The sequence below is a fragment of the Protopterus annectens genome, chromosome 2.part1 (assembly GCF_019279795.1).
Source record: "Protopterus annectens isolate FY-2018-M chromosome 2.part1, PAN1.0, whole genome shotgun sequence".
In the NCBI taxonomy this organism is placed as follows: domain Eukaryota; kingdom Metazoa; phylum Chordata; order Ceratodontiformes; family Protopteridae; genus Protopterus; species Protopterus annectens.
The window spans coordinates 1,193,873,985-1,193,901,484 of NC_056729.1; the positions used below are offsets into that span (position 1 = coordinate 1,193,873,985).

The window sequence follows — 27,500 nt, forward strand, 5'->3', positions numbered from 1 at the left end:
TAGTCCCTTTTTATGTGCAGTGAGTGGTTTTTACACTTGCATCAACAATGCTGGATCCTTTCTCGCTGTGCCTCCTCTGAAAAGGGGTCTCTTATAGCACAGTCAGACTTTTCTGGTAAACAAGTGCAACCAATGAAACAAAAACAAATGAGAGGCACTCACCTTTGGATTATTATGGCTTGTTACAAAGTAGCAACAATTAGGTTAACTTAAAAAAAATCAAGCTGCTTACACAGTTAGCAATATTTAGCTTCTCCAGATGCCTATCCATGCACTACATGCAGAGGTGTGTAACATGTGGATGTTTTTTTTTTTTATTAAAACAGGAATGAAACAATTAAAAAATATTTGAGAAGTCTGTCATTTAAGTGAAATGAATCTGCACCTATTGTCCTCAACATAGGTTCATAGGTGTGTACTAGGCTAACGGCCCTGGAGCCTATATAAGCCTAGCACAAGAAGATTCCCTGGCATCATGCCACCCAAAGTTAGTCAATTATTTAATAATGCCAATTATTTAATAAAAATCCTCCTCATCCACTGCACTGTTTCTCACTTCATTTAAAGAAATATGTGCCAGATGCCCTACTGTCATAGGTTCATAGCTATATATCAGGCTAATGACCACCAGGACCTTTATAAGCCTAGCTGAAAAAAAAACACAGCAATTGTGTCCTTATGTATCATGGGCATTTATTGGGGGGGTATGTTACTTAGGAAGTTTCTAAAGGTGGGTATGTTAGTTTGGCATACTGCCTGCCTCTGTCTAGCAAAGACATGGGGGGGGTCAGACACAGGGTGAATTTCTGATTTCCTATACACTGGTGAAGGTTTCACTTAAATAGGGTTAGGGATGGATTCTGCTTCACTATCCCAGTTGTGAAACAAATGCAGTCAGTCAATGAATTAAATAAATAAATAAAACTTACTTCCTGCGATACAAAGGTTGGTTGCTTTGCCATGCTGTAGCAGTAATACAATTTTTAAAATAATGAAGGCAGAAAGGGACATAATTTCATCTCTTAAAGTCATTGTGAATTACAAAAATGTTAAACACCTGAAAGGGATTAGATTAGATGTGGTACTATAGGCAAAAACACTTTTAAAAAGTACCCTAACACTAACCACAACATGCACATTGCATCTACACATTCCATGCTCCAGTCTTCAAACACCAAGTAAGGCTGTGATTAACAGATAAGCTCTGCACACCTGCATAGCACTAACATTTTGAGAAGTTTGCTATAACAGACAGCTCAAAGCTAATCAGACATGTATTGGCATTGTCTGGGGATCAACCACACCCTGTGCATTGCCACTACACATGCTAACTGGTGCCACTCTATGCACTATTCGTCTATCAATCCCAGCCAATATCTTATCTATATCTATGTCAATAACACATTTAGAACTATCAAGTACAACTATGTCAGTTTAGGACTTGGGAGTTTAGGAACATATCTGTATGCAAAGTATCAGTTTTACTTATGTAACACACGATCAGAGGGTTATCCATGTACCATTAAACATTTTGCATAGAAGTGCCCCTAGCCCACACAGATGTACTTTTTCAAATTGCAGTGTAACACATGAATCAAAAAGTCACAGAAAATACATTGCTGAAAGACATCTATTCCGCAAGTAAGCTACTGACAATTAGTAAAGGAAAATTATGCACTTACAGGGTGTGTTCTACAAATTTTTAATGCATAGCTTATTATTTTAACATTTGTTAATGAGGTACCAGCTACTTCATGAAAATGCTTAAGTTAACTGTCATACAATGACCCACACAGATTGTAGGTATGGAGTCATACAATGACCCACACAGATTGTAGGTATGGAATTTCTACAACAAAGACACACAACAATATGTCACTTACAGTGTGTAATCAAAGAACTTTTCATGGATACATCAGTAATATGCTTCCTTTATAAACAATCAAGACGAAGTTGCTAAAAAAAAAAAAAAAAAACTGCTCAGACCGAACTGATTAAGATAAGTGTAGAAACAGACCATCCAAACATATAGAAACAAATGAGAATTCAGTAGCACATGCTCAGCCGTATGATTTTCCCCAAGTTACCTTTGCAACCTTCCCTAACCTTGCACCCTGTCTCTCGCTCCTTAATTTTTTGGTTTCTGACCAAGCAAACAGGATAATGTTCCAAGTAACATGACTGCCATGAGCTTTAGCACTGAAAGACAAAGGTCTGCTAACACCAGCCTTTTTCATTTTAGTGATAAAACGTCTTTTAGTATGCTTCGTGTACGGTTAAAAAGGCAAACAGACTTGGCAGGTTCTCATCGATTTTGGTGCCGGTGAACAAAACCTCTTTTGTAGGACTGAGATGTGACTTTTTCAGACTGGTTGTGATCCCCCCCAGCCAGGGGAAGTAATGGGATCAGGACATCCCTGTGCTGGATGTCACTGTCCATGGAATGTATCATGAAATCCCCATGCTGGATGTCACTGTCCATGGAATGTATCATGAAATCCCCATGCTGGATGTCACTGTCCATGGAATGTATCATGAAATCCCCATGCTGGATGTCACTGTCCATGGAATGTATCATGAAATCCCCATGCTGGATGTCACTGTCCATGGAATGTATCATGAAATCCCCATGCTGGATGTCACTGTCCATGGAATGTATCATGAAATCCCCATGCTGGATGTCACTGTCCATGGTATGTATCATGAAATTCCCGTGCTGGATGTCACTTGTCCATGGAATGTATCATGTATGGGAAGAATCTGATGCCATGCAGGTAGAAATAAGCTACCACTACTGTTCAGGTGAGACCAAATGGCAGGTTCCTGAAGAGGTAGTGGCAGACTTTATTCTGAACAGGAGGAACTCTATGAATGGGTTAACAATTTTTATGTCTAACCAACCATCCTGAAGAAGTCTGGCCATATCTGCTACTGCCAGACTAGAATATGCCCTTCCCTAACTGGATCTTCCTAAAATACACACACTACATGCAACCATTAACACTTATTCATTTGTCCCCTAAAATGACTATCACTGTCTTACCTTCAAGAAGCCCAACTGGTTACTAATAAATGCCTAAGCCACCATTATTCTCTTTCTTCACTCATTTGCAAGTTATTCTATGAGGTGCCCCCCCCACAAAAAAAATGTATTTCCTTTCTTTACCTAGCAACCTCTGCAGTGAAAATGATAAATCAGTTACTCTGCAAAGACTACAATTCCTCAAAGTAGTAAGAGAAACAAGTCTGTCGGAGGTTGCACCTGTGATTTGGAATAATTTGCATAACAGAATGTGTAAAGCAAAAAAGTATCCTAGATTTAGGAAAAAGCTTCCAGAACATATTTAAAATCCTACACCAGCTTGTGCTTTATTGACAAGGTCTATTTTACATCTTTCACACTCTTCACCTGGCCCTGCCATCTTCCCAGTACACAGGTAATATTGAAGGCAAGTACATCATAATAGTTAAAGCGGTTTGAACTAGTAAATATATATACATAGTTGCACTTTGTTTTAATCAACCTTCGCAGTATATTTGTAAATTCTAGTAATATGGTATAATTTCTGTAAATCTTATACTAATTTCTGACTAAATTTGTGCTGAAAATATAATCCTTGTAACACTTAAAACTTTGCATAATTGTTTCTATAACTTTTGCATGCAGAGGCTGACTTTTCTCTGTTGTAGCACTATATTACTGTAAAGTAAGATTTTGCAAAAATAAAATTGCTTATGTTTTGTTGCCTCACTGCATGTGCCGTGGCTAAAATAGGTCAATGGATTAGCCCACCCACCTGGTTAATAAATCAATAAAGACATAAAACACACTAGATCTTACACTGTATCTGTATATAAAGCACATTTCAAAGTAATCTCTCTACAAGAGCACAGACATGCAATACTTCTACAATAAATATGGTCTCATCCTGCAGATGTGGATGTCTCCAAACGAGTCAAATCTGGGAGTGTGCGTTTACTCTACATATTTCACTGTCAGTTTTATAGCCTGTGATTAATCCACTAATCTTGGCTTTTATATGGCCTCATTCTGGTGTGAATTTTCCTACAAAAATGCCTTTCCCCTCTTTAATGTGAAGAGAAAGTTGTCTAAACAACAACTGACATTAGGTGGGTTCATGGAATTTAATGGCTAACTACCAACTAACTGGGTGTTTTTATTTGCTTCAGATACCGGTAGACATGACAATTTCACATCTTGGAATCTGCTTCAGTGGTTTTGAATTCTAACACATGATGGTTCTTACTGTTGTTAGTAGAAGAAGGTATCCTTGCAGATTTGTTGTTGTTAGTAGAAGAAGGTATCCTTGCAGATTTGTAACAATAAATTTCTAGAACCAAATGAGACTCCCCTCTCAAAGTGCAAAAATAAACTTATGAAGTTGTACATCTTAAAAAGAGAGAAATAGTCAACACGTTTAGCAATAACAGAACAGCTAAGATGTCAGCCTTCAAACTGCTTAAAATTAACCCTCTCCTAGGTGAAAGGCAAATAAGGATAAAAAAACAATGAAAAAGATGGACAGAACTAAGATGGACCTTAAAAAAACCTGATGCCAGAAACATGCTGAATCCAATTTCACACAGACATACTTAAACATACAGATAATGCTAAAGTCTTAAACAGCATTATGTTGTAAACTCTCAGTACAGCCATCATAATAAGCTTTCTTCGCCTGACACGGATGGCAAGAGTAACAGAAGATAGCTAGGTCAGATGGCGCTGCAACAGCTTAAAAGTCGTGTTTTTACATTTAGTTGTGTTTTCTACTAAGAAGCCCAAGTGATCAAACAAAGCCAACCATGGCTAAATCCTGGGATATGCACACTCAGTCGTGGATTACTGTTATTATACAATGAAATTATTTAGGAAAGACTTTGCTTACCTTTCTTGAATACTTTCATGTTTAGCAGCAGTTTAGTGTTCGTCCACTTCCTCTACTCCGTAGTGATGTACTGTGCAAACCCAAGACACACGTCTGCACACTTGCACAGTACATCAATACAGTGCAATAGGGTCGACAGAGATTAGCGTTGTTGCCTCACAGCAAGTGGTTCTCCAGTTCGATCCTCGGCTGGGGTGCCTTCTCTACGCAGTTTGCATGTCCTCCCTGTGGTCACGTGGGTTTCCTCCAGGTGCTCCAGTTTCCTCCCAAATCCCAAAGACATGCTGTAGGTGGATTGGACACTCTAAATTGGCCCTAGGCATGAGTGCATGTGTGTGTGCGTGTGTGTGTGCCTTCTGTGGAAGGTTGGGCGCTGGGCTGGCAACTCGACACCGTAAAACTCTACTGCCAATCATGAGTGGACAGGTGATCCGCTGTGGCAACCCCTAATCGAAAAAAGCCAGAAGGGTCGACAGCGATCGCTTTATGTTTTTAAAAGTTTATGTTGAAAAATAAGACTTTTACAAGGGATGTGGCAAAAATATGAGGAAAATCAGGGGTGTTCTGCAAAACTGTGGCTAATTGAGAGAAATGGTTACCAGCAGTACTATTGGTCATACTGTCGGTAACCAAGCTTCTCAACTATTTACAATTTTGCAGAACTCCCCTGATTTTTCTATTATTTTGCAATGTGTCTCTTTAAAATATCTTATGGATACCATTAAGGAGCATATTCCAATAGAAAGCTGGATATAAAAACAAAAAGCAAAAGCAGAGTCCAAAGAACAACAACACAGCCGAACTTAATATTCAAACCACGTTTAATACAATGTTAGCGCTTTCATTTTTAAACTTTAAAAACTTCTTCAGACACCCAATATTAAGCTGGCCACTCAGGAAGACTTAAGCAGTGAGACTTTTTTCTATTGGGATATGCTCGATTTTTAGCAGGCATGCTGAATAACTAGCGTGCACATTTTGGAATACTGATTACCTTTTATTGTACAATTCCCAAAATGCCTCAGAAATGCATATCCCAACTTACTAGCACCACTGTCCTCTTTATGCTCAGTTTCCATTTGCTGCTCCCACCTCCTCATGACATCATGACAGGTTTCCTTGAACTGGCTTCCCTAGTTATTTATTTATATTTGTTACCAGGGTAGAATACTGGTCCGAATGGATCATTTTCAGACTCAGCCCACAAGTACAAACTCAATGAGAGATACTATTAGTTTAACATTTAAAAACTAACAAGCAGAAAAACTGTACATCAAGAAAACTACAGGATACATACAGAAGCAAGTATGAGAGAAGTTTATACAGCAACGGTTAGTCAGCAATGTAGCAAAAATAAAGATTGTACATCAAGAAGAAGAATCGTAACATTGTTTCCTGTTGAGTGCAATCTAACAAAAAAAGATTACATGAAATAATTGCAAGCGTATACAATAACACAAAGAACATGTCATGAAGAATATGGTAACAGTATTTTTTGTTGAGAGACTATTTAGTGGTCTTCAGGCAAAGAAACGCTGGTGATGAGAACCACATTAATAGATGAATTTATCTGTATTTGCCCTTAAAAGCATAGTTGCATATTTGGGAGGTAGAGGTTATCTTTTATTCATCATATTTTGCATGCTCTGGAACTGAAGGTGGGTGACTGAGAAATTAAAATTATATGCCTCTGAAATGGATGTGGAGAGTAAGCTGTGCATCTAAGATGGACATATTGAGTAGGCTGTGCATCTAAGATGGACGTGGAAAGTAGGCCGTGCATCTAAGATGGACGTGGAAAGTAGGCCGTGCATATAAGATGGACGTGGAGACTAGGCCGTGCATCTAAGACAGACGTGTTGAGTAGCCCATGCATCTAAGACGGATGTGTTGAGTAGCCCATGCATCTAAGACGGACGTGTTGAGTAGCCCATGCATCTAACATGGATGTGTTGAGTAGCCCATGCATCTAAGATGGATGTGTTGAGTAGCCCATGCATCTAAGATGGATGCTGCACATCCTCAGGTCAAATGGCACAGGAGACACTTGCTCTAGAGATCACAACCTAGGATGGATGTGTTGAGTAGCTCATGCATCTAAGACGGATGTGTTGAGCAGCTCATGCATCTAAGATGGATGTGTTGAGTAGCCCATGCATCTAAGATGGATGTGTTGAGTAGCCCATGCATCTAAGATGGATGTGTTGAGTAGCCCATGCATCTAAGATGGATGTGTTGAGTAGCTCATGCATCTAACATGGATGTGTTGAGTAGCTCATGCATCTAACATGGATGTGTTGAGTAGCCCATGCATCTAAGATGGATGTGTTGAGTAGCCCATGCATCTAAGATGGATGTGTTGAGTAGCCCATGCATCTAAGATGGATGTGTTGAGTAGGCTGTGCAGCTAAGTTGGATGTGGAGTGTAGGTTGTGCATCTAAGATGGATGTGATGGGTAGGAGGATTACGGTGGGTTATTGCTATGAAAACGTTTGCATGGAATGATTTTCTGACCTACGTGAACAGGCTGAAAGCCCTGTCAGTTTACTCTACATATGATAGGCTGCTGAGAGGTGACTTGTGACTGACTTATCGGGCCAATCTCCGACCCTGCCCTAATGGAAATGCTGCACATCCGCAAGTCAAATGGCACACGAGTCACTTGCTCTAGAGATCACAACCTAGCTTGTGAGATAAATAAAATATGCTTTAGAGACAGATATCGCTTCTATGGAATGGACTTCCTATTCATGTAAAACAGAGCTCCTCTATGACCATGTTCAAATGTAACTTAAATAATTGGATGGGAGACCACAAATTCGACCCTGGGGGCACCCATGTCCCTCGTGGACAGGGGTAGCTGTTGTTGATCACAGACCCACTCTGGTCATAAATTCATTCTGAGAACTACCCTAAAAGAAAATAAATGGGGATACTTGGGATTAACATGGTTAGGCTTGTAAAGGCTCTAGGGCCGCTAGCCTAGTAACCTCTTATGAACCTATAAAACTCCCTGGATATGCTGATGAAACTGCTGTTTTTAAGGAATACAGGGAGAGATTCCCAGAATAAGAAAGATAGGATGGAGAAATTGTGGTCACTGACAGTAAGTTTATTTATTTATGGAGTCTGTACAGAGAGGGTGTTGCAGTACATGAAAGAAGTAACCGTTGGATTTCTGACTAGTAGTCTACTCAGAGTGGTTGAATTTTTTTTTTTTTTTTTTTTGAGTTTGCAGAAAGAAAGGAGAAGGTCTGCTTGCCGATTTACTGGGAAACAGTTACCCATAAATAAAATACTGCTTTGGGGATAGAGTTATGAATGGACAGATTTTGTTGTCAGTTAACTTGCATTTTTTTCTGTGATGCTGGTACAATGAGTGGAGTCCATATACAATGGCTGTTCTTTTTTCTAGGAATAGGAAATGAAATATTTCCATATCCAGAAAAGGAATCAGCTTACTTTTATCCTAGTCATCTCTATATATGGTTGGAAATTTAGTGTTTGTTCTAACCAGATGCCAAGGTATCAGAGGGTGTTAGCAGTTTCAATGAAGCGATGGATTAATCTGCATTTCCGCAGTATACAGATACTAGCTTTTGTGAGGTTCCAAATAATATGTCTTTTGTTTTTGTAAAATTGAGAATAAGTATTTTTCTGTAAGCCAAGCTTTTAGCACGTGTATGTCTTTTTAACAACCTTTTCATAATTTCAGTGTAGTGGTTAGACTTGTAAACTTACTATGTCTCCATACAATATTATAGGCATGTTTTGGAGATTTAAACTGATGTATATGGAAAAAAATACAAATGTTCTGATCTAGTTTTGTTTTTTGGGAGAGGAAGGACACTATTTCAACTTAAAGGCATCTGTAAGAAAGTGTCTAAACTATTCAAAAGCCTTTTCATTTAGATCAGTGTCCAAGTTAGTAGGTTGTGGTTTTTCAACTCAAAGGCATTGGGAAGGTCCACAATCACTATCCATGTTAGTTAGGTTTTATCCAAATTTAGTAAAATGTCTTCAGTGAGAGATTTACAAATCAGTTATGCAACAGATAGCACACTCGCCTTTGGTGTAAAAGGCTGTGACTTATATTCACACATTACATAGATGGATTGCTGACACAGCAGTGCAGCATAAAGGGGGGTGCTGCATTCTTCAGTATGTCATCCTTCAAATGAGACATTAAACAAAGGTCCTGTATGGTTGAATTGGCTGTAGCTCAGGTGGATGTAAAAGATCTCACAGCACTTTCACTCCAACCAAACAGGACACCTTCATGTAGATACTGCCCACTGTTCAAACAGGGTATAAAGTGAGTTGCAGGATGTACCCTGTATTTACTGTGCATAATCCCAGTATCAGGAGATATGGTGCAGTACCTTCCCCATATACACACAGCACATTCTGCCCAGCTAGGCATCCTTCATACTGTACTGCACTATCCTCTCAAGGAAAAAAGTCTGCACCATACACCTTCCAGAATGTACCAGATGCAGGTGCCTCCCATACCTCTCCTCATTAAGCTACAGCCACCCAGTTAACTAGTACCATATCCAACATGTGCCAGTCAGTGTGCAGATGACACAAAGAGAACACCAAGCTGTAGATCAGTAACACAAACTACCATGCTGTGCGCACCTCCCTCTAGAATATACAGCTACCAAACTGTCTCATACCATCTCTTATTCGAGACACTCACTGTGATGGCAGCACTGAACAGCAGGTACACCACACATATTCCTCTGCAACACACTGACAGCATACCATGTTGCTCAAGTCTATAATCTTGATGCTGCTATAACAAGGTGAAGAAGCTCTTCATTCTGTACGCGCTATGCAATGCAGGAAGCACATATGAATCCAGATGACTATTAACATAGTATTAAAACAGAGACAAAGGCTAATTCTAACAGCGTATTTTCTCAATGGGGGAAGGGGAATCTTCAAAGCATCTTGAATCCTTCCGGCTAAGCTTCTTTTACTTTACCTTTTTGGAATTACAGTTTAAAGTATTTGTTCCTGATATGTGGCAGGTACAGGCATCAGCACATAAACTGTGCAAATGTTGCCTCTGCAGAATAAAGCATCAGAGATGAAGAACTTACCAGTGGCTAAATTTTTCGTTCTTTCTTCTGTAACCATTTATTTAATGAACTAGACGAATCTCACTGACCCAATCTTTACAAGAAAGACTCTGGAGAAAGCTGCACAGTAAAAACCTCAACACAATTCAATAGAGTAGCTAATAAAGGAAGGAAAAACATAAGTGGAGAGTCTGGAAAAAGCCTGCTAGAACATGAAGAAAACATAGACAGCATCCGTTGGCCAGAGTTAAATAATGGTGATGGGGCCCAAATGCAGCAGTACTAAACACTATGCTACCTTTCACCCAGTACAGAGGAAATGCTAGCAAATAAAGCCTAGCAGTTAACACCTGCAAATGATGTGCAGTTAGCAGAACTTGGTGCGAGACCAGTGGTAGATTGGCTGTACCTTGGGCCCTGGGGTGGTTTTCAAGTCATGGGCCCCGCCACAGTTGGATCACAGTACTAGACGACCTAGGATCCATTAGCTGGGGGGACCTGCTGTCCAGGGGGCTGCCACTACATTTAATTTTTAATTTAAAAAAATTATGTCGTTTTTAACAGCTTTCTTCTTTAAGAATGCACTCTGCAAATAAAAGTGAGTTGATGTATGCATGTCTACATTCCTGAGAAGCAGTGCGAGTCGATTAATTCATATTTTTATTGCTGTGGCTGCTGCTTCTTTTCTGCCCATGTGGAATTTAAAGTTGCTTGGATTCCTTTCTTTTTAAAGAGATGGACGTTCATTCATGGGACATATGGAGATGTATCTGCCATTCTGTAAGGGGCAGGGGTGCGCACGCGCCTGTGTGTGTGTGTGTGTGTGTGTGTGTGTGTGTGTGTGTGTGTGTGTATAAAATGCCCTACTTAGGCATGGCAGGTTAGTTAATTAACTCGCTCAGGTTCCAAACCTGCAGTTTAGTTACAGGAAACAAGAGCCTAAATCCTCTAAACTAACTACCAGGTTACTTAAGAGTTTCAGTGCATTTTTTAAGGAACTGTGAGTTTCAAGGGAAGTGAAGTTTACTGTTGCTCATGCTAAATCTGTTTTCAATATGCAACTGCTTTCTTTACCAAATAACCATCAGTGTTTGTGCATATTCATTTTGAAGGCAGTGTTAATAGCACAGCAGGTAGTATACTTGTCTTTGGTGTAGAAGGGCGTGGGTTCTGCTCCCTCACCATGCTGATGGAGATACTGTGGTGTACTTTAAGGAACAGTGGGGGTGCTGCACTTGTGTCTGCTTTGAATAAGACACCTAGTAACTATGAACCTGTTGTTGGTATGCCAGCCATTCCCAATTACAATATTACCAGCTATCAGCTATTACAAAGCCACCACCACTGTTCCCGATTTTTACAAGAATAAAGAGCACCTTAACCACTTATGCCTAACAAGGGTGTTGCAACAAAGTTGCCCCCTCCCTCTCTCTCTAATTGTTCCTCTTAACTGATGTGCTGTGATGACACAGACCCGTTTCTCTATAAAGAAACAAGAGTAGGACGCTGGAAACTTCCACCGAGGAGACTAGCAAGAAGGACACGTGATACACGAAAGGAGAAGGAAACAAATTTTTGTGAAAGATTCCGTCAACAGGAAATAAACACCACTGGAGTAGAGAAGGATGGAAAAGCAGGAACAATATTAAGATTGCTGGCAAAAGCTGCAGGCGAAAGTTAAATGAACAGAGTCAGAAATGCACGTTAGCTTATCCAGGAGCAAATCACAAGTCTGGCAAAGGCACAGGAGGAGGAGCTTGCAAAAAATCAAGTATGGGCCTTAAATCATTTGCATATATGGTTCAGTTCTAAGGATGTGTGACATGTCCATGTAATGGACAGACTAAGGTATTTTCAGTGCTGTGATTCGCCGTGCGATTCAACAGGTGGTGAAGACCTCACAGCCTATGCTTCACTGAGGATTAGTGATCCCCCAGGAGAGATACAGGTATACAATGATAAGATGGTCTGCATGTGTGCGTTAGAAGAAAAAAAAAACGATTCAAGTATTTCTCTATTCTAGTTTTGACTAGTGTGTGTGTGTGTGTGTGTGTGTGTGTGTGTGTGTGTGTGTGTGTGTGTGTGTGTGTGTGTGTGTGTGTGTGTGTGTGTTTGGGAGGGGCACTGGACAATCAGTGTGTGACACTGAAGAATAAAATGCAAGTACACTTTTAGTTCTACTTCATTTAATAAGTGACAACACAAATGTACATAATCAAAATATTATAAGTTTGAGGAGACAGGGCATCTAAGTTATTCTGTGAAACCACACAATGTTTTACTATGCACATATAAAAGCATTATTACCTGGTCAATGACCCGATGTTTATCAAGTAGCAATTTTTTGGGGGGTGGGGAGTTTGCTGCAGGGTCACTATGCGACACTGAGAGCCAACTGCAAGTGCAGTATGACAGGCAGTTATGTTAGACATCATACATGGGCAGAGTCAAACATCTTGAAAATGACGCGCACCCAGCATTAAGGTGGTACAATATGTTACGGGGGGAGGGGGGGCTAGACAGTCATTCTCTGTGTGTTACACTGACAATTACTGCAAGTACATTATAATATCCATTGCGTACTTCAGCTAATAACTCAAGCATTGTAAGTGTGCAAAGGTCGGCTAAACTACGTTAGTATTCAGGAGCAAAAATATGTCACTACTACGTCTCAAATTTAGCTCATTTTTTTTAAAAGCTATAACAAAACAAAATATGCAGATGTTTGTTTATTAATTTTTTGAGAAAGGCTTGCAACACTTGTTATTTATTTATGGTTTGTCTTTGTTGACTGGGAAAAGTCCAAGTGGTAAAACCAGTTTTCAACATAGGCCTGGGGAGAAAGGCTCCACATTTAAGTTACATGCGATACACATTTATAACTGTAGAGTAAAAACATCTATACATGAGCTTATTTACATGTTTTTAAATACTTCTTACACAAACATAGCATTTTTACATGAAAACAAGAAAGTAACATAAATTAGCTAATTACTGAATAGAAAATAAAATGCAATAACAGTTAATGTATTTATAGCGTGATGGCTGCAGGGAAAAGATCAAAATGGGATGCTTTTGAGGCTAGTAATAATTTAAAGTCAGACAACTAGTAATGTAGCTTAAAAATTGATGATAATATATGAAAGGATAAATTACAGAAAAGGGCAGGACGATAAATGGTCACAAAAGGAACTGCAGCTAGTGGTGGAGTGTGAGAGAAAAACTAAGAGTTTAGGAAATCAGTTCAGTATGAGGAGGACCAATAAGGTACAAAAGATTGGGACGCAAAGTGGTTTTAAGAGTGGGAGAAAAGTACTCTGAGTAAAGCTAGCCAGGTGAGCAGGCAGAATAGAGGTATCTTTAGTATAGGTGCTGCCATAACCAAAAAAAGGCAGCACTCAGTGCTGGTGAGGCACCTCCCAATGCCAGTCTACTAGGATTTTGAACTGTCAAAGAGGGGCTAATAAGGGTCGAACAAACGTTGAGAAGTTCAAGGGAAAGGCAGCTCTGTGAGATGCAGTTCTAGTATGGAATCCTAAGGGAGCACACAGCCAAACTACCTTCTGCTGTGCAACAAATACCAGCTCCACCACTTCTCTGTTGTGCAAATCTAGAACCAGGGGAGTGGAGGGCACACTTTGGCATCAGACGTCTTGGAGATGAGGGATCTAATATAACATACTGTTGGGTCCCACACTTATTCCACTCATGATACAGCAGAAATCAAAACAGGACATGAGACCTGCTCAGAAGAGAAGTCATGGAGGGAGGGGCTAAGGATTTAGCAGCCAATGTGGTTCTACAATATTGAAAGATGTACCTGCTTGAACAGAGGTCCTATGGCTAAACAGCTGATCCCAGATGCTACAGAAGGGTCTTGATATCCTTTATAAGCCCTTTTCTTCATAACAGAGGTCAATATTTGCATGGGAAACTGTGAAGGCTTGGTCATACAGTAAGCAGATCTTAGTGCCAAAGTGCTCACTGTTTATTCCAACTGTGTTGTCTCTGAGCTGGTCTGGGAGACAGACCATGCCTGTATGCATAAATTATACTGAAGTCTCTTCGTTATAGGTCTAAACTACGAGTGGCAGTGGTGAACTCACTACAAATGACAATTTTCAGTATTACAGTCCTCAGCTGGAGGAGAGAGACAGTACGCCCCTTCCCATACATCAGGTCGTCAGGGGTATAAAAGAAGCAGCCGATGCCATTTTCTTCAGTTTTTCTTGCTCCAGATGTCAGGTGCCCCCAAAAAAGGGTACCCAAACTTATATATATATATATATATATATATATATATATATATATATATATATTCAGAAATACACAAATATCAATTTTAGAAGCGGCTATGAGGCCCTAACTGCAGTGGCAAAGCCTGCCCTGGATTTAGAGTAGAGTGGCAGATGATAATGCTTTGTAAAGGTGTGCACTGAACTCCAAGTAGCCACCTCTAAAATGTCTCTGGTTGGTACTCCCCTGAGAAAGGCTGCTGAGGTGGCTGCAGCTCTGGTGGAATGAGGCCTAATGCCCTTAGGCACTGGCTTGCCATGGTGTAAGTAGCAGAAATTAATGCAGTGGCCTAACGACTTAGAAATAGTCTGCTTTGAGGTAGGCTTTCCTTGTGATCCTGCAGCATATGCCACTAGTAATTGCTCTGTCTTCCTGAAAGCTATGGTTCTGTCCAAGTAGAATCTAAGCTGTGTACGTCCAAAGAATGCAGAATTCTCTCCCCCTTGTTCTGTGGATTTGGGTAAAAGGTTGGCAGACGGATGGCTTGGTTAAGAGCCACACTGGACACTACTTTAGGCATAAATGTTGGGTCTGGATGAAAAATGATGAAAGGTTCCACAGCCACGAGCGCCTGTAGCTCTGAAGCTCGTCTTGCAGAAGTAAATGCTAAGAGCAGAGCTGTTTTCCAAGATAAAAACTTCATATCAGCAGTAGCGGCTGGCTCAAAAGGAGGCAGGGTAAGCTTTTCCAAGACATAGTTGAGGTCCCATGCAGGTATTGGTAGTCTCCTTGGGGGCCTTGAATTTTTGGCTCCTCTGAGGTACTGCCTTAATAAAGGGTGAGAAAAAAGTGGTGGCACTGTACTGTAATGGGCCGAAATGGCAGAGGCATGAATTTTAATTGATGAAAAAGATAGGTCTTTGCCCAGCATCTCAGTCAAGTATTGCAAAATCTGAGTAATATTTGGTACCGCTGCATTAGTTCCTTGTGCCTGGTTCCAGGCACAGAATCTCTTCCATTTTCCAGCATAAGACTTTCTAGTACCAGGCCTTCTGGCTTCCAGAATGACATCCATCACAGCTTTACTGAGAGGTGTTTTTTGTACGACTACATTATCCGCCATGCTGCCAGGTTTAATGTTCTGAGTTGGCTGTGCATGATCTGATTGTTTTGCTGGGACAGTAGTCGAGGTATTTGAGGTAAGGTCCAGCTAGGTATAGAGATAAGTTCCTTAGTAATGGATACCAGTACTGGCGTGGCCAGTCTGCGGCAATCAGGATCATCTTTGGCTTCTCCTGTCTGACCTTTAGGAGCACCTTGGGGAGGAGAGGTAGTGGAGGAAAGGCATATACTGAAAGGTTTTTCCACCTGAAAGATAGGGCGTTCACTTTCCATGCTTGTCTGTGATAAGTCCTTGTGCAGAATCTTTTTAGTTGGTAATTGAGAGGGGAGGCAAATAGATCTATGTCTAGGCATCCCCATTTCCTTGTTATCATGCTGAAGACTTGTGGATCCAGCTTCCATTCCTGGGGATCCATGAGGTTTCTGCTTAGTTCGTCTGCCAGAGTATTTTCCATTCCTGGCAGGAATTGTGTCTGCAGATAAACTTGGTAAGTCAAAGCAGTGTCCCACAAGGTCATGGCTAGTCTGCAAAGGGGGTAAGAATGTGTGCCCCCCTGCTTGTTTATATACCACATGACCGTGATGTTGCCTGTCTTCATCAGTGGTTGTCCCAGATGAAGTAGGTCCTTGAAGGCTGTCAGGGCATTTTGAACAGCTAACATCTCTTTTTGATTGATATGTAGATGCATTTGGTTTGAGGACCATGTGCCTGAATGCATCTTCCTGCCATGTGGGCTCCTCAGGCATAATCTGATGCATCCGTTGTTAGTATCTGCCTGGCTGGGGGTAATGTGAATGGCTGTCCCGTGTTCTGGTGACAAGCCTTTGCCCACCATCTAAACTCCTGTTGCAGGCAGGGAATGAGAGTAATCATTGTTCCCAGGCTGTGGCAATGTTGAGTCCAAGCACTTTTTAGGTACCATTGAAGTTTCCTCATATGCATTCTTGCATATGGAATTAGTAGGATGCAGGATGCCATGAGCCCCAAAGCCTGCAGATTTTTTCTTGCAGATAACTTGGCCTTTGTTGCCAACATTTTGAAGTAGGTAGTCAGTTGTCTTTGTCTGGCGTGAGATAAGCCATCTGGGCAGTTGTATTCAAGCTTGCACCCAGGAATGTTATCTCTTGTGAGGGTACTAGTTTTGATTTCTTTTTGTTGACTGTGTACCCTAGGCATGTTAGAAGTCTTTTCACAAACGCCAGATGTTGAAGAAGAATGTCCTTGTTCTCTGTTTGAATGAGACAGTCGTCCAAGTAAGGATATATTTGTATTCCTCTTTGTCTGCAGAATGCAATTACTGGTGCCAGGCACTTTGTAAAGACCCTGGGCGCAGTAGATAAGCCAAAGGGCAGTGCAGAGAATTGGTAATGCATTGAACCAGCCTTGAATCTTAGGTATCTTCTGCATGATTGTCTGATTGGAACATGCAGGTATGCCTCTTTTAGGTCAAAAGTCACAAGCCAAGCATTCTTGCCCAGCATGGGCAGAAGCTGCTGCAAAGTCAACATTTTGAATTTTGGAATATCCAGGAAAGTGTTCAGAATAGATAGGTCCAGTATTGGCCTCCAGGCCTTGTCCTTTCTGGGTACCAAGAACAGTCTTGAGTAAAATCCTTGTCCCTGCTCTTGCGCTGGTACTTGTTGAATGGCCCCCATGTCCATGACGGATGAGACTTGTTTTTGTGCCTCTGCCATTGATTTTTTTGGCAGATCTGGCCAGCCGTTTGCCTTTGGCAGGGTATAGAAATGGAACTTGTAGCCTTGTGACACTATGTTTAGAAGCCACTTGTCCTGGGTTATGATGTGCCAATTTTGAGCAAAAAGTGCTAATTTTCCCCCTAAGGGTGCTGTCAGAAGATAAGTGCTTGGTGCAGGTAGGGGGAAGTCATTGGGACTGTTTTCTGTATGTTTGTGATCTATCTTCTCCAGCTTTGGAGGTAGAAGCATCCCATTGCTTGGGCCCACAAGAACCTTGCGCCTGGGATCTGCCCCTAGGGCGTCTGGATCTGCCCCTTTGAAGTCTGTCTGACACAGGAAAGGACCAATTTGCTTGTAGGCCAGTGTCTACTAAACCTAGGTGGCTGTACTTGTAAAAAAATCTTTGACAGTTTGCATAGATTTAGCTTTGTCCTCCATTTTCTTTAACACCTCTTCTGCCTTAACACCAAACAAAGTATCATGCTGTAAAGGTGCATCTAGTAATTTAACTTTAACATGATCAGGCAGATTTTGTTCCTTTAACCAAGCATGCCTCCTAATTACAGAACCCATAACTGCGTCCCTGCAGGAGGCCTCTAATGAATCAAAACCACATTGCAAAGTATGTTTTCCAACTTGTTCTGCTTCATACAATAAATCCTGCATTTCCTTGTTTTTTGCACATTCAGAATTTAACAACATTTTCTGTTTAAGTAATCCCATGACATGTTGCTGATACTTAAGCATATGAAATTGACAGTTTAAGGCCCTTATAGCCAAAGTTGCAGATGTGTAAACCTTTTTTCCCCATCTATCCAGTGCCCTTGAATCTCTGGCAGAGGGATTTGGGTTTTTTGCAGTGGAAGCCTTAACTCCCTTTGGACCCTGTGAAATAGTTTCTGGGTCAGCAGCAGGGTTTTTAAATAGAAATTTGTGCGAGTCAGGAACCCTGTAATATCTATCTGTCAGGCTTAACAGGAGCTGGGGGTAAGGAGTCATGGATCAGACTAGACCCCGAAAACGCATCATCTACAATGTCTAACACAGGTGGAATGGCTAGAGGCCTGTGCGGAGGTTGTAAAAGAAAATCCCTGAGCCTCTGTTTAGATTCTGAAAAATCTTGGCTCTCCCAGTGGAAATGCTCCCTCATGGTATGCAAGGTTTCTCCAAAGGAATAGTCCACAGGAGGAGATGCTGAAGGTATGGATTCTTTAGCATCAGAATCCCATGGGGGGGAAGAGAATATTCCTGATCAGAAGAAATAGAAACCTGATCTGAAGATTCATAGTCAGTGTCTTGCCTAGGCCTCTTATCAGGAGGGAGATGGGAACCCGTGATCAAGGTAATCAAGTCTTCGGCCATTTTGAGCATCTGTTTTTTGGGCATAGAGGCCTGTCCACGTGGCTCTTGAGTTTGTTTCCTTGCTTTAGAAGGTGCTTTAGTCTTTGCCTTTGAAGCTGAAGTAGTTTTAATGTAAAGATGTTTAGGTCTGAATACACTCTCAGTAGCCGGGTACCTGCTCAGTGGCTCTGGACCCATCTGAGGGATTAGCGTCAGAGGTTCCAATACCTTGAGTATCCAGTGGCATGGCCAACTCCACATGGGAGTCGGTAGCGGCCTGCAACTCTAAAGTAGCAGGCGTCAGGGGCTGCGAAAGCGCCTCACTGAGAACCGGCGACTGGCTTAGGAGAATCTTTGTTGTCGGTTTAGGGCCTCGGTTGTTTTTCCTCTATCCTTTTCTTTGCGTTTTTTGTAAACTCCAGTAGTCTGATGGCTATCCGACGACATTTCAGGATAATTAAACCGGCATCCAAAAAAGTTTAAAGCAAAATCATACCAACGCTTAATAGCGCATTGGTTAAATCTAGCACAAAACCGACAACCAGTAACGTTGTGATCAGGGCCTAGGCAAGGAATACAGCAAGAATGAAAATCCTTATGAGGTATTTGCTTTCCACAAGAAATACAATTATTAACTTTTTCTGACATCGGTTTGGAGCAAGAAAAAAGTTTCCCCAATGGGGTACTTAGCTTTATTGAAGACTTCGGGTCTGAAACTCAAATACGAAAATCTCAGGAGTCGGCCGACCGGCACTTGCGAACTGCTTTTGCTTCGGGCACTGCATGGCAAGAAAATCTGAAGAAATGGCGTTGACTGCTTCTTTTATACCCATGACGACCTGATGTCAGGGAAGGGGCGACAGCAGCCGAAGCAGGACCCAAGACTTTGGAATTCAGGCCAGCTGAGGCCAACCTGCCAGCAGGATTACCCAAATGTAATGACTGCAACAGTGAACCACGAAGAACATCTGTCCAAGAAACAACAAAAAATACAGGCAAGAACTAGGAAACTGCAAAATAGAAGGAAAACAGCAGATAAGAGAAAAAGTACAGTTGTGTACACTTAACATAAATGTAGACGTTCGAGTGTATTCATTGTTGCAGTCATTACATTTGGGTAATCTGCTGGCAGGTTGCCCTCAGTCGGCCTGATTAACAAAGTCTTGGGTCCTGCGTCGGTTGCTATCTCTTCTTCCATGACGTCAGGTCGTCAGGGTATAAAACATGCATCCGACACCATTACATCAGTTTTTCTTGCCCCAGATGTCAGGTGCCCCCCTAATGGGGAGCAAATAAAATTAAAAACTCAAAAATATACCTCCAACCAAAAGCAAATACACCAAAAAGGCTTTTAAGCATAGTAAAAGAAAGTAGAGGTATAGCCAGAGAAAATTAGGTGGTTGGAGGGAGGGTAACCAGGACTGCATCAGTGAATACACTCGAACATCTACATTTATGGTAAGTGTACACAACTGTACTATGTTCTTCGTATTTCACTGTTGCAGTCATTACATTTAGGTAGATTCCCAAAGCAATGGTTGGGAGGAGGAATTTATACAGCATTAGGGCCAGCTATAAGGCCCTGCAAGACAGCAGTGGCAAGCCAGCTCTGGATTTAGAGAAAATTGGTAAATGATGATGCTTTGTGAAAGTACGTACAGAACTCCGGGTAGCAGCATCTAGAATATCCCTGGTAGAAACACCTCTGAGAAAGGCTGCAGACGAAGATGCAGCCTTGGTGGAGTGAGATCTGATCCCCTGGGGGATAGGTTTTCCATGGTGCTTATAGCAGAAATGAATGCAATGGTTTATCCATTTAGAAATGGTTTGGTTTGAAATAGCCTTCCCCTCTGCCCCTGCAGCAAATGCTACTAGCAATTGTTCAGATTTTCTTTGAGATTTAGTCCTGTCCAAGTAGAATCTAAGTTGTCTGTGTACATCCAAGGAATGCAGAATCCATTCCCCTTTGTTCTGTGGATGGGGAAAGAAGGTTGAAAATGAATGGACTGATTAAAAGCCACACTGGAAACCACCTTGGGCATGAAGGATGGAATGGTCCTCAGAGATACCCTGTCCGCATGAAAGATGGTGAAAGGCTCCGCTGCCATAAGGGCCTGTAATTCAGATATCCTTCTAGCTGAAGTGATTGCTAAAAGGAAAGCTGTTTTCCAAGAGAGAACTTTTAAGTCTGCAGTAGCAGCTGGCTCGAAAGGAGGTAGAGTGAGCTTCTCCAAAACAAAGTTAAGGTCCCAGGCAGGGGTATAAGCTCTCCTAGGTGGTCTCAAGTTCTTTGCCCCTCTGAGATACTGCTGGAGCAGGGGATGAGAGAAGAGGGGTGGTTATAATGAGCTGAAACAGCTGAAGCGTGGATTTTAATAGAGCAAAAAGACAGGTCCTTGTGAAGCATCTCAGTTAAATATTGCAAAATCTGAGGTAAATTGGGCGCTGCTGTGCTCATCCCTAAAGATTGGTTCCAGGCAAAGAATCTTTTCCATTAGTCAGCATAAGATTTTCTAGTACTAGGCCTTCTCGCCTCCAAGATGACATCCATCACAGGTTTGCTGAGGGGTGATAAGGGTGAATTTAAGTGATTAGCCAGGCTGCAAGGTTCAATGTTGGATGGTGAGGCTGCAGAATTTGGTTCTCCTGCTGAGACAGCAAGGAAGGGGTCTGGGGCAGGTGTGATGGAGGTATTTGTAACACACTGCACAGGAGTGGGTACCAGTGTTGGCATGGCCAGTCTGGAGCAATCAAAATCATTCTTGGCTTGTCCTGTTTGACTTTTAGCAGAAGTATGGAGAGCAGAGGGGGAAAGGCATAGACAGATGGGTTTTTCCAGCTGAAAGACAGAGCATCCACTTTCCCAGGCTTCTTAGTGGGGAGTCCTTGTGCAAAACTTGTCCAACTGGTAGTTTTTTTTTGGGGGGGGGGGGGCAAATAGATCTATGTCTGGGCTACCCCATTTGCTTGCTTGTCAACATGTTGAAAATCCGTGGCTCCAGTTTCTGCTCGTGTGGGTCCATGAGATTTCTGCTTAGTCCGTCTGCCAGTGTATTCAATTTTCCTGGCAGGAATTGAGCTTGTAGGTGCACTTGGTAGCTCAAGGCTGTGTTCCACAATACCATGGCTAGTCTGCAGAGGGGGTAAGAATGTGTACTCCCCTGCTTGTTTATGTACCACATAACCGTGTTATTGTCAGTCTTTACCATTAGTTGTCCTGGAAGAATGTAGTCCTTGAAGGCTGTCAGAGCATTCTGTACAGCTAACTTTTTTGATTGATATGTAGGTGCATTTGATTTGGGTTCCATTTGCCCTGAATGCACTTCCCTGCCAGGTGAGCCCCCCATGCATAGTCTGATGCATCTGTCGTTAGGTCTGGGCGGCTGGGGGTAGTGTGAATGTCAGTCCCTTGTTTTGGTGGCAAGCCTCTGCCCACCATAGGAATTCCAGGCGTTGGCAAGGTATGATAGGAATCATTGTTTCCAGGCTGTGACAATGTTGACTCCATAGACTTTTTAAGTACCACTGTAGTTTCCTCATATGCAGTCTTGCATATGGAATTAGAAGAATGCAGGAGGCCATGAACCTCAAGGCTTGCAGTATTTGTCTTGCAGATATAGCTGGGTTTTTGTGGCCACTTGTTTGAAGTAAGTTAGCAAATTAATTTGCTTCTCTGGCGTGAGGAAAGCAATCTGGGCAGTTGTATTCAAGCTTGCACACAGGAATGTAATCTGTTGAGAGGGTACCAGTTGTGATTTATTTTCATTTATGGTGTATTCCAGACAAGTTAGAAGCCTTTTTACAAACACTAGATGATTTAGAAGTATGACCTGGTTTTCTGCCAGAATTAGACAATCGTCCAGGTATGGATATATACGAATATTTCTTTGCCTGCAAAATGCGATAACTGGAGCCAGGCACTTTATGAATACCCTGGGTGCAGTAGAGAAGCCAGAGGGCAGTGCAGAGAATTGATAATGCAAGTAGCCTGCTTTGAAGCGTAGGTATCTTCTGCAAGATTCCCAGATTAGGATGTGCAGGTATGCTTCTTTTAAATCTAGAGTTGCCAACCAGGCATCTTTGCCTAGCATAAGAAGTAACTGGTGAAGAGTCAGCATCTTGAATTTTGGAATACCCAGAAAGGTGTTTAGAGTACACAGGTCCAGAATTGGACACCATGATTCGTCTTTTCTGGGTACCAGAAAAGGCCTGGAATAGAAACCTTGTCCCTTTTCCTCTTCTGGTACTGGTTAAATAGCCCCCATGTTTAAGAGGGAAAGTACTTGTTTTTGAGCCTCTGCCCACTGATTTGGGGGCAGGTCTGGCCACCTGTTTGGTGTTGGCAACGTGTGGAAATGAAATCTGTATCCCTGGGACACTATATTTAAAACCCATTTGTCCTGGGTTATGAGTTCCCAGTTCTTTGCATGAACAGCAATCTTTCCCCCCAAAGTGGCAGCTAAAATGTAAGTGCTTGGTAATTTTAAAAGAAAGTCATTGAGACTGTTTACCATAGGGGGTGTCTTGTTATCTCCAGATTTGGAAGTGGAGGCCCCCCCATTACTTAGTTCTGAGAGTCCCCTGGGACTGAAACCTGGTGCTTTTGGAGTGTCTGGGTTTGGCTTGAAAGGATCTGGAAGGAGCTGGAAAAGACCAATTCTTAGTAGGCCAGTGCCTACTAAATCTTGGAGGTTGCACTTGTAAGAAATCTTTTAACAGTTTGCATAGATTTAGCTTTAATCTTCCATCTTTTTTTAGAACTTCTTCAGCCTAATTGCCAAACAGAGGGTCCTGATTTAAAGGAGCATCCAACAATTTCACTTTAACATGATCAGGCAAAGATTGCTCCTTAAGCCAAGCATGCCTCCTAAGCATAGACCCAGTAACAGCAGCCCTGCAGGAGGCCTCTAAAGAATCAAAACCACATTGCAAAGTATGTTTTCCAACTTGTTCAGCAGAATGCAATAAATCCTGTAAATCTTTATTTTCCACACAGTCAGGAATCATCATCATTTTCTGTTTAAGCAGTCAAATACGCTGTTGATATTTTAACATATGAAATTGGCAGTTTAAAGCCCTGACTGCCAAGGTTGCAGAAGTATAAACCTTCTTACCCCATCTATCCAGCGCCCTGGAGTCTCTATCAGAAGGGGTAGGATTTTTAGCAGTAGAAGCCTTAATGCCCTTGGGCCCCTGAGAAATGGTTTCTGGATCTGCAACAGGATTTTTGAAAAGGAACTTGTGGGACTCAGGAACCCTGTAGTATCTGTCAGGTTTACTAGGAGCCGGAAGCAGGGAATCATGGGCCATACTGGATTCCGAAAACACATCATCAACAATGTCTAGTACAGGAGGTATAGTCAAGAGCCTATGCTGAGGTAGAAGAAGGAAATCCCTAAGCCTCTTTTTTGAATCAGAAAATTCCTGACTTTCCCAGTGGAAATGCTCTCTTAAGGTATGTAAAGTTTCCCCAAAAGAAAAATCCTCAGGAGGGGAAGCAGAGGGAATGGAATCCTCTGCATCTGAATCCTCATAAGTAGGTATGGACAAATCCAGGTCATTAAAAGAGTCAGAAGAAACAGAAACTTGATCAGAAGATTCATAATCAAGCTCAGCCCTAGGCCTTTTACAGGGGGGGGGGTGACTACCCCTAATTAGAGTAATTAGATCTTCGGCCATTTTGATTATTTGTTTTTTAGGCATAGGGGCCTGAACATGTGGCCTGGGCATCGGTTGTTTAGACATATAATCGAGATTTAGGCCTTAGTAATGAAGGTGGAGTCGATTTAATATGCAAGTCTGTAGGCCTGAATACACCCTCAGAAGCTGGTGCCTGCACAGCAGCTCCGGCCCATCCAAGGTAGAGACATCCGCAGGTTTCATAGGTGAAGCCTCTCTCGACATACCAGACTCCTAATGGGTCTCAGTAGAGGCCTGTGAATCAGAAGTAGCTGGCATCAGGGGCTGCGAAAGCGCCTCACTGAGTACCGGCGACTGGCTTAGGAGAAGCGTCATCGACAGTTTTAGACCTCGGCGGCCTGTCTCTGTCTTCATCTTTGCGAGTTTTCGGAATCCCGGTAGTCGAATGGCTAACCGACGACATTTCTGGATAATTAAACCGAGAACCGAAATATTTAGAGGCAAAAATGTACCGACGACTGATAGTGTGCTGATTAAATAAAGCACAAAACCAACAGCAAGGTACGTCGTGGTCAGAGCCTAGGCAAGGAATACAGAATGAATGAAAATCTTTGTGAGGTATTTGCTTTCCACAAGTAATGCAATTACCTTTTACTGACATTGTTAAGGAGCAAGAAAAAGTTTCCCCAACCGGGTACTTAGCTTCAAGTTGAAGACTTCGGTTCTGAAACTCGAAAACTAAAATTTCAGGAGTCTGCCGACCGGCACTTGCGAACTGCTTCTGCTTCGGGCACCGCACAGCAAGAAAGACTGATGTAATGGCGTTGGATGCATGTTTTATACCCCTGACGACCTGACGTTATGGAAGAAGTGACAGCACCCGACGCAGGACCCACGACTTTGTTAATCAGGCCGACTGAGGGCAACCTGCCAGCAGATTACACAAATGTAATGACTGCAACAGTGAAACTCGAACAACATCTGGAGCAGACAGGTGTATTGAATTCAGGAAGGACATAATCAAAAGTAAACTGTAGCTACTTATCAAAGACATTCTTTCTCATCTTGATTCACTGTATTATATTATACGGTTTCACATATTTCAAGAGTCACACTGGTATTACTGTATCTATTTACGTAATTCTAGAAGTATTTAAGGTCCTTTAAATGACAAGCAAAAAACAAATCAACACAAATCCCCAAGTCTCTGTATTATATTATTAATCCTCTTTTTCTGGGAACAAAAGACATCCCCTTTCTCTCACACTCCACTAGATCTGCAACAGGTAAAGGAATCCTACTCCCTCGACTCTAATTCAGCCTCACTTTTACATCAGCCTCTACTAAAAATTCCAACACAATTCAAACACTAGAAATTAAAATCTGTAGATTTATTACACATTCCCCAAGAAATGAACACAACTGTATAACACTAAAAAAACTTAACTGACTCCCAGTTTACTAAAGAGAAGACCTACCCCTAGGATCATAAGTGTTCAAACTCCTACATGAACATACTTTTCATCCTTTAACAACAAAACTGACAAGACACACACCCCATACAACTTAAGAAACCTGCACACTTATGCAGCTAGCTTATTATACGTTTTTTATTTTTATATTTTTTTCCCCTAATAGATTTGTTTTTCAATTCAGTTGTACAGGTTATAGGTCACATTAAAGGTGGAAAAGTTTTGAAATGATTTATTGTGCACACTTTTTATATCTACTGTATGTACTCATAAACCCCATATAAACTATTACAAACAAGGACTGATTTTTCATGCACACCTCTATATGGATCTTTTGTGCAATGACAATCCCTGCAAAGAAATAGCAACACAATTGATTAAGTTAAAAAAAGAAAAACAAACACTACAGCACTCTGCCCTACAACAGCAAAGCCTCACTTTTAGGACCTCAACCATCTATACTCTACTGCATACCTCCTCACTTCTCCACTGACCATTATAAGACATTTTGCTTTTTTTTTTCTCTCTGAAGTTATATACCAGGTTAACCACCAACACACACACACACACACACACACACACACACACACACACACACACACACACACACACACCAACACACACACACCAACACACACACACCAACACACACACAAAAGAATCCATATAAAAATAATAATGATGCCATTTCACATAAAATATAAATCAATGCCAAAATCTATGAATGTGCAGTAAGGTAAATACCTAAAGCAGTAAAACACAGAGGCATACACAAAAAGGAAGGGCCTTTACGAATACTGCAGACCTTCTTCACTTCCCAAATATAACACAGTCTTAGACTGTTACCTTTTGATGTATTGCATTAAAGGAATTAACTGCATGTGTAAAACACTGACAACTAAAAAAAAATGCTTTAACTGCAAAGGAATCAGGATTTGACAGTCTTGACATGACTATACAAATCAATTATTTCAAAGGATATAACTGCAAAGTAATCAGTACTCCAAAGTCAAGCTGGGACTATTTTTATCAATGAGAAATACACTTTATACATTCAAAGTAACTGTAAAAGAACCTAAAACAAAAGAAAAAAAAATCAGCATTTCACAGTGAGCCCCCGCCACCCACAAGTGGGTATGGCAAAATGTAATTTACCTACAGTGAGTGGTGGAGGGCTGCATCGACAATTAAACAATGCCACCAGCACCATAGATAAAAAAATATATAGTAGTGTATCACATTACAACAGGTCTATGGGCCTAGTGTGCGCCGAACATCATAAATAAAAGGCCTATGGGGCCTACTGTGCTTTGGACATGAATAAATAATAAAACACTCAAGGAAAAGAATGGATAGTCTGAAGAGTCAGTTTTCTCTTATTGTCAGCTACTACTACCCATCACAGACTACATATGATGCATACTCAACCATCCCCCCCCCCCCCCCCCCCCACAGCATTATAATTTTGTTAGAATATATCCCAGCCTGGCTAATGCTGAAGCTCCTAGCACGTACAAAACTGGATAAATTACATTAAAAATGCAACTATAAAGACTTCCTGCACAGCTCCTTTTGTCTGAAGTCGATGTTATTGCAAAAAGTAACACTTCATTCACTTCTGCTAAACAGGAGACAAAGAAGCTTGAAAGTAATCTTCCTTTCTTTAAATTCAAATGAACCAGTCCTTTGTTTGCGTTTCCATTCTTGTGCTTCTTTTAAACACTGCCATCTTGGTAACCATAGAAACCCCTGCCAAAAGGTCTCTGAACAAAATAACCAGGCTGAGCTTAGAGGTGTGACAGGCCTGGGGTCAAAGGCTAGCATCCCCCCTACCAGAATACCATCAGAATACCATTTTTTAATGAATGCACAAAGGAGACAGTTGCCATGGTGATACGGGGGAGGTGGGGAGTGCTATGCTCCAATTCACACAATCAAACAAAAAGGCTCTGTACTGTCACAACTAAACCTACATCAGCCTCTAATGTTAATATGA

The 27,500-nt window shown here is 41.5% G+C and overlaps 2 protein-coding genes across 3 annotated transcripts in view; one reads left to right on the forward strand and one right to left on the reverse strand.

The window, feature by feature from the left end:
- FZD3 (frizzled class receptor 3) overlaps positions 1-27,500 on the reverse strand; it is a 639,796-nt gene that overhangs the window by 451,008 nt on the left and 161,288 nt on the right. The gene's annotated exons all lie outside the window — the stretch shown is intronic.
- The window catches only part of FBXO16 (F-box protein 16), an 872,321-nt gene continuing 856,618 nt past the window's right edge, over positions 11,798-27,500 (forward strand). The window contains exon 1 of the mRNA XM_044062723.1: positions 11,798-11,943. The gene's annotated coding sequence lies outside the window, so the exon portion shown is untranslated. The remainder of the gene's footprint in view (positions 11,944-27,500) is intronic.